We start from the raw sequence: 12,172 nt of genomic DNA on the forward strand, positions 1-12,172 counted from the left end.
TATATTTTTTCACTAGACATTCAGAAGCATTTACAAGCTCAAGGTTTGAAAGTTTGCAAAGCTGAACATTTTGATGCCAAATTGATGTAAATGCACCTAAACCTGCTTCAACCGATTGCCGACCTCGCTATAGCCCAATCATGGCTACAGCGCGGCCGGCAAGTTCTGGGAGGCTGTCATATAAGGGGGGGGGGGGGAGACACTGCTGAGCACAGATTAGGTAAAAAGCCAATCAGTGGCTCTTTACTATGTAATTAACTGTGTCCAATCACAGCTCATCACAGGTGTCAACAGAAGCCAGTTATTGGCACTCCTTTCCTCATGCTGGCAGCATTAGAAAAGAAGAGACAATAACCAGCTTCTCTGAAACCGGAGCCGCAGCGGAGATGTATGAACCGATATACGAACCGGCTCCATAGAGAGCAGGTTAAAATCTCCTGCTATTGTGAATTGTCCCCGCATCCAGTTCGCAATAGTGTGAACCCAGCCTCAAAACGTTTTTTTTTTTTTTAAACCGGTGGTAAAAATGCCCGATAGACAAGTGGTTAAAGCAGGAACATCTAATTGCAGGAAAAAGTGGTCAGTGAAGCAAAAATGTTATTTGTACCTCCTAGATAACTCCTCTGACATTTATTTTTTGTTTACAAACGGTTTATTGAAGAATAAGTCTCAATACAGATTTAACGTACATTGGCAAGAAGTACATAAAAAAATGTAAATATATATACCTATACATATACACACATATAATCATCAGCAGTAAGTAACTGTGAAACATAAGCATAGCAGTTATTCGGGAGGTAGAAAAGTAGGACATGGTATGTATAAAAGGTCACCCGGAAGCAGTATACCGTGAAGTAAGAATCTTATGAAATAATTTTATGGCCGATAGGAGGAGGTAAAAAAGAAGAAAAGAAAAAAAAAAAAAGGGGGGGGGGGGGAATAACAGGCTCACATCTTACTTTAATGAATCAGCAGAGATAGGTCCCACGGTTTCCATTTCTGATCGTAGATGTCCATAGTATCATATAAGGTGTGGTGGATGCGTTCTGCTAGTTTGATGGACAACATACGATCCATAATTTGGGACCATGGTATAGTAGAGGAACGCCAGTTGAGAGCTATAGCCCAGTGTATTGAAGTGAGCAAGGTGTGTATTAGCCTGGTGTGGGCTATAGGAATGTCAGGGATAGGATAAAAAAGGAGACACATTTTAGGTGTCAGATCTATTCTTTTACCTATTATTTGTTCTATTTTGATACTGACCTGTTGCCATGTATTTTTGAGGTGTGTACAATCCCAGAAGGTGTGTATGAGGGAACCCTGTACTGAGCAACCTCTAAAACATAAGGGAGAGGTATCAGGATAGAATGTATTAATTCTGTCAGGGGTGAGGTACCATCTATATTGAAGTTTTATAGCAGATTCCCTAATAGAGGTTGTTTTGGTGCATTTTCTTAGGTTGTTTGTCATGCTATCCCATTGATCAGTAGAGAAGGATTCATCAAGATCTGATTCCCATTGCAACATTTGGCGTGTTTTGTCTGGTAGGTTGTGTTCATTTAGGTCTCTATAAATTCTGGATATCAAGCCCCTATCTCGAGGAGAAGTAAGACAAATCCTTTCAAATGTTGTGAAGGGGGTTTGGAGGATAAGAGAAAAGTTTTTTTGATAGAATAGTTTGATATTATTGTAGTCTGAGAGTTCGGTATCTTTAAGTTTATATTCTGCTTGCAAATCTAAGAATGTGCGAAAGGTATTGTTTTTGGTGAATGCTTTTAGGTTAGACAGATTGAGGAGTTGCCAAACAGCATATTGGTTAGTGTGTATGTCAGGGGGGGAAAATAGGGGGTCCCCCAGGAAGGAAGCTAGGGGGGAGATCTCTGAAGAGATGTTAAATTTATGTTTATGTCTGTGCTACAATAGTAGGTCCTGATGTACCACTCTGTTAAGGTGGCCCATTCTTTGAGTTTTAATAGATTTGGACCATAGAAGGCCTTGGAGGTGGAACGGTAGGACAGATTGTTCCTCAAATTCTAGCCACGGGATATGATTGGAAGGTGCATACCATTGTGCGAGTTGTGTATATCTGGCTGAGAGATAGTATAGCCATAAGTTGGGGATACTCAACCCACCCTTTGACTGAGGTCTAAACATCAGAGCATAACCAAATCTGGGTTTTTTATTTTGCCATATGAACTTATTTATATCTCTCTGTACAGAGTCTAGGGTGCTTTTAGGTACCAGGATAGGGAGTGCTCTAAAAAAGAATAGTAGTTTTGGTAGTATAACCATCTTGGTAGCAACAATCCTGCCCATAAAAGATATATGGAACGCTGACCATGATTTAAGTAAATCTCTGATGCTTTGGAGTAATCTAGGGTAGTTTTTGTGGTATAGAGTCTTGTAGGATGGGGTGATATGGATGCCCAAATATCGGAAGGAGTCTAAACTCCATTGAAAGGAAAATTTCTCTTTTAATAAGACGGTCAGATCAGGGGAGCAATTGTCCTGAGAGGTCATGAAATGTATCTAATGTCTTGATTAGGATTGGTAGCGAAATTAGCGGATCAGTGAGGAATAAGAGAACGTCATCAGCATAGAGGCTTAACTTAAATTCTTTCGAGCCTTTGGTGTACCCTTTGATGTCGGTATTGCTGCGGATGGCACAAGCAAGGGGCTCAATAGCGAGGGCAAATAGAAGAGGGGATAAGGGGCAGCCCTGTCTTGTGCCCTTGCTTAATGGGAAAAATTCTGAGTTGTGGCCGGGGAGCCTGATCCGGGTGTGTGGGTCGTGATATAGTGCTTTGAATCCGTGGAGAAATTCGTCACCTATACCGTATCTGGGGAGTAGTGTGTTTAGGTAGGACCAACTGACGCTATCGAAAGCTTTATGAATATCTAAACTAAGTAGAAGTGTGGATCTTGCATGAAGGTTGGAATCTTGAATAATGTTTGTTGCTAATCTTATATTATCTGTAATTTGCCTGTCTGGGATAAAACCTGATTGATCTGGGTGAATAAGGGGTGAGATGACTGAGGCCAATCTATCTGCTAATATTTTACCAAAAATTTTTAGGTCATTGTCTATGACTGAGATCGGGCGGAAGTTCTGTGGGGATGAGTGATCTTTGTTTGGTTTGGGTAGAAGAGACATATTCGCTAGTAGCATTTCAGAAGGGAATTGATTGCCCTGTAAGATGTGATTGAACAATTTCGCAAGGTGGGGAATCAATACTGGTGTAAACTTTTTATAGTAGGATGAGGAGAAGCCGTCGGGACCGGGGGCTGTAGAGGTCTTTAAAGAATTTATAACCTTAACAATTTCCGTTTCTGAGCAAGGTGCATTCAGGGCCTCTCTTTGTTGGGTTGATAGGGAAGGAAGTGGGATTTCATCAAGCCATTGCATCGAGGATAGCTTCGGTGTGTTTTGTGGAGATGACAGAAGTTTCCTATAAAATTTCAAAAAAATCTCCATGACTCCTTTAGGATGGGAGATTAGGTTGCCTGCAGAGTTTCTAAGTTTATAGGTGTGAGGGGGTTTTGAGGATTGGTTTAGTTTCCTGGCGAACATAGTGGAAGTATAGTTACTATGTAATAAAAACCTAGCTTTAGACCATCTAAGGGCTTTTTCCGTATCCGAGGTTAGTAGAGTGTCTAGGACCGTACGTTTTTCTTGGATATGTTTTAATATATCACTTGAGGAGGATTGATTGTATTTATGATTGATTGTATTTATTGTATTTATGATATAGTTTGTCTAGGTCTCTAGTTACAGTTTTTATATCAGTCAGCCTATTTCTGTTTTTAATAGAGCCCATCTTAATTAGATGGCCTCTCATGACCGCCTTGTGGGCCATCCATAGAGATGTGGGAAGAATGTCTGGGGAGGAGTTAAGTTTAAAGTATTCTTCCATTTCAGATGTTAGTTTTTGGATATTCAGATAATCTGTTAATAGTGCGTCATTGATACGCCATCTGTGAGGGGTGTCAGCAAGGCCTATTTTTGAGGTGGTGAAAGATACAATTTGGTGATCTGACCAGGGGCAAGAGTGGATGTCTGCCTTTGACGAATTCGCGACTAGAATCGGGGTGCAGAAGATGTAATCTAATCTGGTGGAGCAATCATGAGGGTGAGAGTAAAAGGTGTAACTTTTGATCCCCACGTTGTGAGCCCTCCACGTGTCAATGAGTTGGCGGTTATGTAGAATGCGATTTAATGTTTTAGGGAAGGCTTTGGACGAAGGAGCTACTTTGCTTCTATCTAGGGATGAATGAGCAGCCAAATTAAAGTCCCCACCCACAATCAAATGGGGGGAGGAGTATTTATCTAAAGTGTCAAAAAACTTTGAAAAAAACGATGCATGAGCTTCATTAGGTGCGTATACTGAGGCTATTGTGACCAGACGTCCCCCTATGGAGCCTTTAATGATTAGAAAGCGACTATCTGGGTCTTTGAAGAGGCTTTGGGTTATAAACATTACTGAATTTTTGATAAAGATGGCAGTGCCTCTTTTCTTGGAGTCGAATGTCGTGAAATAGAATTGACTATAGGCTTTGTCAAAAAATTTGGGATGCTTGGATACCTCGAAGTGGGTCTCCTGCACTAATATTATGTCCGCTCCTAATCTTTTATAGTGATGGAAGGCTTTTTTCCTTTTTTGGGGAGAGTTTATGCCATTGGCATTATGGGAAATTACCTTCAATTCCATTTATACTGTATATGGAAAATCTAAGAGATAACTTATAGTGATACCCATTGACACTATCCGAGTCAGGGGGTGTGAAAACACAATACTGTGACAGATAGGCTGCATGCCAAGTGTCCAAACCCACAATCGTATTACATGTATCTACTGAGATCAGAGGAACTAATGATATTGTAGCGTTAACCTTAGGTGAGAAATACTTGCCAAGTTTATAACTAAACACTTTGTATTTACTGCGAGACTTGAGTGTATGAAAGCATAACAAAATAAACCATACGAACAATGTTTCTATGATTTTAAAGCAACTGAACATGTTATATAACTGTGAATAGTGAGTAAACCAATAAAAGGGGTCAAACTGAAGAGAATGGTTTGACAAAAAAGTAGTAACCTTTGGACGTGTAAGTCCAAAACTCACCTCCGGAGTCCAGCCAAAAAGAGCTGCAGAGAGTATGATCAAAAGCACGAAAAAGCGTGCCGTAAGATTCACACTAAGACTCCAAAGGTGAGGGGGGGGTGAATCTAGCGGCGGCGGAGAGACCAAGCCACCCTCTGTGTTTTTGTAGTGAGAGCTATCTTGTGGTGGCAAGTGGAGGAAAAAAGAAGAGAGAGAAATATATATATTAAAAAAAAACTAAACCATGCTAATAAAAACAAACATCATCTCTCCCTCCTCTCCCCCCCCACCCCCGGAACAGCCCGACGCGGGATGCCCGAGCCTACTGACCACGGTAGCGGGAGGAAAGAAAAGAAAAAGAAAAAAAAAAAAACTCAGCGGTTTATACTAAAATGTGAACCTCTTACTATGATCGTCCTGAGTGCTCAAAATGTAGTAGTTCGTTGAGTGCAATTGTTCGGAGGTGACCTGTAGTATAGGAGAGCTATATTTTGAATCCATCTGTTTCTAGCGAGTTTCACGGATTCGCAAATCGCAAAGATGATCTCATCCTTCTTTGATCGTATCTTGAGGACGGAGTGGACCAAATTGGAGATGGTTGGGGGATAGAAGGTGGTCTCGGGCACGCCTCCGGTTCCAGCAATCCCAATTTAATTAAGAGCTCCTTGCCCTCTGCGACATTGACAACAGAGTAGACCGTTCCATTGTGAGGTACGGTCAGTTTGAATGGGAACCCTCATCTATATCTGATGCGGGCTGATTGCAGGATCGATGTTACTTCCCTCATCTTGCGCCTTCTTTCAAGGGTGGCCTGTGAGATGTCTGGGTATAGTTGAATCTTCGTGCCCTCAAACTCGATATTGCGCGAGTTCCTTGCGGCCCTTAAAATGTTCTCCTTGGTGATAAAGTCCTTCATGCAAAGGATAATGTCGCGTGGAGGTTTGTCTATAGGAGGTTTAGGTCGGAGAGCCCTGTGGATTCTGTCACAGGCGAAGGATTGAGGTGGGGTGTCTGGAAGAAGAGATTGGAACAGTTTTGAAGCAGCCGGCATCAGGTCAATCACCGACTCCGGGACTCCACGTATTCTCAAATTGTTCCTACGATTTCTGTTATCTAGGTCCTCTACGTGGGACTGGAGATAGGAGTAGTTTTCTGCCAGTAACTCAAAATCCTTTCTTAGATCATTGTGGGCTAATGATAACTCATCGTGTTTTGTTTCCAACAAGTCTGTGCGCCCGCCCAAGGATGCTATCTCCTGCTGCAATGTGCTAGTGGATGTTTTCAGTTCTGAGTGGAACTTGTTTGCTAGCTTTTCATACATAATAGTGAGACTGGCATCAAGATCAGATTTAGTGAGCTGTGGAGAGGGTTCACATCCCTGTCTATACGGGGCTGCACCATTAGAAGTGTGTGAGAATGCCGGAGAGGCCTGTGGAGAGGGATGGGAGCCGTTTTGAGACATCTTGCCTTTCGATTTGGAGCGGAGCAAGATGTTGGTTGGGGTATGTTTTGATTTGCGACCTCGAGTCCTGTAGTTTCCAGGCATGCACAAAGGTGTACTGTGAGGGTGTTGGTATTTTTCAGGCGTTGTCGATGGATGATTAAGGTAAATAGATTCGGCACCGTGAATAAGTTATATTCCTCCTTGACCGGTGAAGATTTTACACAGAGTCGCTGTGGTGTCACATCACGCAAGCGACCCCCCCTTAGTGGAGAGTGTGACTTCTAGTTCATTCTGACATTTCCATATCAAAGTAAAAATGTTCTGTCATCTCTTATGTGTGGAAGTAATTGGTACTCTGGGGGAGTAGGGGTATTCCCAGGGAGCAGGTGGTGGTCTCAAAGTTAAGTTAGCGGTAGTACAATGTATAATGCAAGTGATATCTGGGGCTCTGCAAGTGAAGTAGAGGGTATGATAGCCAGAGGACTGGATCGTCCATATGCCAAGGATAAGACACTGATTGACTGTACTGTTGCCCCAGTCTGTACCCTCTGTCTATACACTTGATGGCAGCTTCCCAGGGCTGGTAGTATTATCAATCAGATATGGAGGCTGCAGTTAGGCCTTGGGTGCAGCAAGATGGCCGCCGTACCTTTCTGAGGCTGGAGCTGTGTACTGAGGTGTGCGCCCGATTGACTCAGCTGTCCACACCGGAATCTGAGAGGCCTATTTGGGAGGATTCCAGGGGGTTCCGGGGTATAACGGCGGAACGTGGGGCTCGCCTGATCGTGGAAAGTCTGTAGGCCGCGCAGGCCTCAATATGGCGGACCGTCAGCGGGAGCCGGCCGGAGGCACAGATGTGGGCAGACTCTCTAGCCCGGGCTTCCCGTGGAGTCCAGACACTAATCCGGGGGAGTCTAGTGGTCCGCGAACGCCGCCAGCACACGCAGGGGACTCCGCCGACCGGGTAGGCCTCAAGATGGCGGTTCGGCGCGGAGGAGCAGGGAGGTAGGAGCCGACTGGCGGCCGGAGAGCTGAGGTACTTGGCTTGCGGGGATCTGTGGGCACAGGCTGGGCACTGACCTGGGGAGTCCCGGCGAGTCCTGATGAAGGGTTCCTGTCCGCTTGACCCAAGGGATCTGAGGACTGTGTAGGCCCAAGATGGCGGCCGGGCTGTGATGGAGGGCGCAGGCCGGGAGCTGGAATGTGGCTGGTGCCGCTCTGTTGGTGTTCCAATTTTTACCCCAGGGTGCTTAGGAGTGTCTAGAGGGCTGGTGGGGATAACATCGTACACCAAAATTTGAGCCAAAGTGATGGATGCCTTTGGAATCTATCCAGGCCAGCGGAGCACAGTAAAAGTGCGTCCTTCTCCTTTCGCCGTCGGACACGCCCCCACTCCTCTGACATTTAGGCCCCATTGTCACGGGGGACTACTACTATGTACACAAATACAAGGGCAGCACGGGTGTTCTGTACATCCCCATGCAAGAAATCCTATTCCTGTCAATAGGGACACAGTGATTGCACAGACACAGCCACTGCTCCCAATTTGACCTCTGTGCAGGTACATGGCCCAGAGTCTGTATTTGGGACAGTACACCCACATGGATATCAAATTGGGAGCAGCAGCTGTATCAGTGCAGTCACTGTGTCCCAATTGACACAGCGTTTTTGAGCAAAATGCATCGGACCTGCTGTGGATATATGTGAACCGGCTCCATAGAGAGCTGGTCGAAATCTTCTGCTATTGCGAATTGGATGCGGGGAACCTGCATTCAATTTGCAATGGTGTGATCCCAACCTGAGAATTTATTTTTAGAATATGGAAACACTTTAGTGTGCAAAGATTTACTTTTTTTTTTTAAAAACACAACTAATTTATCTAATCAATTACCGTATTTATCGCGGTATAACGCGCACCCCTAAAGTTGCCCCCGAAATTCCTGTAAAAAAAAATGTTATATGATTCCATTACTTACAGTTTTGGTGTCTTCCCAGCGTCCATCATCCGGTCCGGCGTCCGTCTGCGGCCTCGATGGTGTCCTCCCGGCTTCTCCAGCGCACGCCTCAAGTCGAGTCCCCGTTTCCCACGCTCAGTTTAAACGCCTCCGCCGACATATACCGAGTGCAGTACACTCGGGTACATTCGGCAAGGCTCGGCGTCGCTCGCGCTCACGCTCTGTGACGTCTATGCGTGAGCACGAGCGAAGCCGAGCCTGGCCGAATGTACCCGAGTGTACTGCACTCGGTATATGTCGGCGCAGGATTTCAAACTGAGCGCGGGAAGCGGCTATCAGCGTATATCGCGCACCCACGATTTTCCCCTTATTTTAAGAGGAAAATAGTGCGCGATATACGCCGATAAATACGGTAATATTTTTTTTTTAAATAGATTTTGATATGATTTATCTAAACTTGTTAGACTCTAACGTGCTTGGTTACTTCTCTTAGAATTCACCATATTTGTCATGCTCAAACTTAGTTTATAAGAGCATGGGAACTTAAAGTGATACTAACACTTTTTTTTTTCTTTTTAAATAATAAACATGTCATACTTACCTCCACTGTGCAGTTCGTTTTGCACAGAGTGGCCCCCGAACATACTCTTCTCGGGTCCCTCGGCAGCTCTCATGGCTCCTCCATGCATTAGATAACCCCCTCGTGAGAGCGCTTCTCCTAGGGGGTTATCTTGCGAGTGTGCTCCTGAGTCATTTATTCAGCGTCCATAGATGGTGAGTGTATGACTCAGCCTCGCGTCATTGGATTTGAATGACAGCAGCGGGAGCCAATGGCTGAGCCGCTATCAACCTATCCAATCAAAGCCGGGACTCTGTGGAGATGAAGGGGCTCAGGTAAGTAAAATGGGGGGGGGGGGGGGGCTGGTGACTGCCAGGTGTTTTTTCACCTTAATGCATAGGATGCATTAAGGTGAAAAAAAACACAAGCCTTTACAACCCCTTAATGTGTAAAATATGTAACTATTACAATTATTTTTGCTATAATGGTTAAATGATCTATCAGGTCACCTTACAGTCAGTGATTCTAAAGTACCATAAAACATGCAAACTTTAAAATATTTATTCTTGAGTTGCATTGTATGAGATCGTGACAGTGTTTCTAGTGCAACTAATGAATACATGCATTATAATAACACTTAAAAATATGTTTATTACAAAACTAATTGTATCTACCGTATTTAAATTATATTGTGCTTCTTTTATGAGATTTTGTTTATTACTCGACATGTGGCATATTAATTGTAATCTTTATACTGAGTGCTATATGGCCCAAATCAAGAATATGGAATATTTTGCACTTGGTATTTCCAGTTAAGGGGTGGAAGGCCCTAGCTGAATAAATCCATTAAAATACCTTCTCATAAATGTTTTAGTAATAATTGAAGACAGATCGAAGATCAACTATAAAGCAAACAACAACATGCAAGATACTTACGGTAACCACCTTATTATTCATCTTCCAATAATCTTCTGACATCAAACTTAAATGTTATGGGCTATAGATTATCACTGCACATTGAGCCGCCTCATTAAACAACTCTATATATTTTGTAACACAGAGCAGAAATGACTGCATTAAATATTTTTTGAACTACAACATTTTTTGCACACAAAATACTTTAGTAAACACAAATGTAACATTTATAATTATTGTTAAAAAGTTATTATATATGCATAATTTAATAAAAGTATACTTACTGTATGGAGTAATTTCTTCCCTTTGTCTTAGATATTTATCACTTTCTACTTACATCCCGGAAAAAAAGCAATCCCATGAAAGAGAGGAGCAGTGCACTTAGTATTCCAAATTCAGACTGACTTCACTGTGCTTCTATTAATCACAGCGATTACACTGTGTATGGCCATAAATGGTAAGGTATGAATCCAATGAATTTCCTTAAAGGTCTGTTTAAGATTTTAAACAATTAAACTGCCATTAAAAACCTCACACAAATATATATATTTTTTTAGGTAGGTAATCTAGGCTCAATATCTAAATGCATTAAAAAGCTGGAAGTGCAGTGATTTCATTTATTAAGGCCATTCAGTTCTGAACAACCTGCAAAAATAAAATAGAAGATTTTAAAAAGTTAGCCTTGCTCTTCCTGTATTCTTCCAGGTGTAATGTATGGGAAATAAGCACAAATGTAGAGTGTATTTGCAAGAGTGCAGAGGAATCAGTAAGCAGGAAAGAAACTTTAGAGGTCTAAGCTTTTGCTGTTATCAGCACAGGTGTTGATCTAAGTAATTGTTATCAGCAGTGTTGATTTCATTGGTAACTGAGATGCTAGCACTGTTAGCAAGTAGAAGTAGAACAATATAGGTATAGTCACCTTCCATGATTTATGTAGTTGTCAACAAATCATATACCTCCTTGTTTATTTTAAAGAAAACTATTGAATATTGCTACGTTACATAAGCTATAAAAACGTACCATTTCATATACAATAAAATCAATAATAATTTACTGAAGATTAGAAGATGAAACTCGGAAGGACTTCTATTTTCTTCGTACTTTATTTTCCAAAATTGACTGGGCCTGATTTAATAAAACAAAAGTGAACAAAATTATTTCTGGAAGTAGGCACAAGTGGTGGGTCTGCATAATTATGCATGCACAACAAACATGTTTACCTTCATTCAGCTGTTGCAGCACATGCATATTAGTGATCCACAAAGATCTACACAGTTTTTTTAATCTTGTAGAGAAAAAAAAACGGACATACATGTATCTCTATAGGAAAGTGGATGTCACCGTTTCCGCTAAGCTCCGTTTTTTATGATGGAAGAAAACCCTATTATTTCATCCGTAAAAAAAAACGTAACGGACAAAAAACGGATGTTAGTGGACGATCCGTTTACATGAGATCCACTTACATCTTTTTAAACCCCCTTTTTTTTCTTCATTAAACACACTGTAAATAGCTGGTTGCTAAGGGGGGGGCCAGGAAGCCAGCTGCCGCGTCCTTAACAACCGATGAGTCATCAGCAGCTGTCATCGGTCTTCAGGGAGAAGACGACAGCGGGAGGAGAAGACATCGGAGGGAGGAGAAGATGCTGGGAGAGAAGAAAGACACCGGGAGAGAAGACCCCAGAAGAGACGGCGGCATAGAGGACAGCACCGGGAGAAGAATGGGTTAATGGGCCCCCAGATTACAATAAGTCCCCCCCACCTGCAGACCCAGACAACCTAGACAGGCTAGGATTGTCAGGAAGAGGCCCTTGTCCCAGGGTTGTCAGGAAGAGGCCCTTGCAAAGAACCCCCCCTGCCCCAAAGCTCCCCATGTTGAGGGCATGCGGCCTGGTATGGTTCAGGAGGGTGGTGATGCTCGCTCCTCCCCTACCTTTCCTGATCTACTGGGTTGCATGCTCAGATAAGGGTCAGGTATGGATTTTGAGGGGGGGGACCCATGCCATTTTGTTTTTTAGATTTTGGCATGGGGGTTCCCTCTGAAACCATACTGGACCCAAAGGGCTTCCCAGCCCCCTCTTTAGCAACTAGTTATAAATAGTGCTTGAAGTTCAGTTACTTTTCTTTTTTTTTTAAACGGATGTAAAAATTTACATCTGTTTACGTTTTTGATCATTTTTTTTTACAAAAAAACAC

The 12,172-nt window shown here is 42.9% G+C and overlaps 1 protein-coding gene across 1 annotated transcript in view; it reads right to left on the reverse strand.

The window, feature by feature from the left end:
• Positions 1-10,784, reverse strand: part of KCNMB1 (potassium calcium-activated channel subfamily M regulatory beta subunit 1) — a 92,197-nt gene extending 81,413 nt beyond the window's left edge. Inside the window, exon 1 of the mRNA XM_040344697.1 lies at positions 10,264-10,784. The gene's annotated coding sequence lies outside the window, so the exon portion shown is untranslated. The remainder of the gene's footprint in view (positions 1-10,263) is intronic.
• Positions 10,785-12,172: the final 1,388 nt, after the last annotated feature.

The sequence above is a fragment of the Rana temporaria genome, chromosome 3 (genome assembly GCF_905171775.1).
Source record: "Rana temporaria chromosome 3, aRanTem1.1, whole genome shotgun sequence".
Classification (NCBI taxonomy): domain Eukaryota; kingdom Metazoa; phylum Chordata; class Amphibia; order Anura; family Ranidae; genus Rana; species Rana temporaria.